The sequence below is a fragment of the Dipodomys spectabilis genome, unplaced genomic scaffold, assembly GCF_019054845.1.
Source record: "Dipodomys spectabilis isolate Male_0828 unplaced genomic scaffold, ASM1905484v1 ptg000430l, whole genome shotgun sequence".
Taxonomy (NCBI): Eukaryota; Metazoa; Chordata; class Mammalia; order Rodentia; family Heteromyidae; genus Dipodomys; species Dipodomys spectabilis.
Window position 1 is genome coordinate 924,637 of NW_024871107.1, and position 786 is coordinate 925,422.

The following is a 786-nucleotide window of genomic DNA, read 5'->3' on the forward strand; positions in this document are numbered from 1 at the left end:
CCATACTGTCGATCTCACTTGGCTTTCTTACTATCCTATTTCAAAGCTAATCCAGGCAGGAAAGTCTGTCAAACTATTATCTCTAAATAAACACTAAAAAAGCCGGAAGTGGAGTTTTGGCTCAAGCAGTAGAGTACTATTTGGAGGATAGGTGGGCAAGAAAGACTGTTCAGGGACAGGGTCCAGCCCCTGGGTTCAAGTCCCAGAACCAGGACAAACTAAACAAACAAGCAAACAAAAACAACCCCCAGATATTTCTTTGGGACTGTCCTTAAAGGAGTACTGCTCTGAGAAGAGGCTGCTTGTGCTGAACATATTCACAAGATCCTGCTTTTTTGGAATCCTTATTGCTATGGAGAACTCAGGACCAGACTAAAGGAATTGATAACTGACTCCTGCCAAAAGAGAATCTTCTCAGGGGTGATATATCCATACATAAGACACTTTTAAACCTCCATGTCTTTGTTTCTTTGCAGTAGAACAACTTTAAAACAATGTTATTAGGGGCTGGGAATGTGGTTCAGTTGTACAGTGCTTGCCTTGCATGCATGAGGCCCTGATTTCTCAGTACCACATAAACAGAAAAAGTCAGAAATGGTGCTGTGGTTCAAGTGGTAGAGCACTATCCTTGAGATGAAGATCTGAGGGAGAGCGCCCAGGCCCAGACTTTAGGCCCCACAATTGACAAAAACAAATGCAAACTAACTAAAAAACAACGTTAATTCCTTTTATTCTATGCTGGCCTTCACATGGCACATTATTATCTTTTGTAATACTCTCAACTAG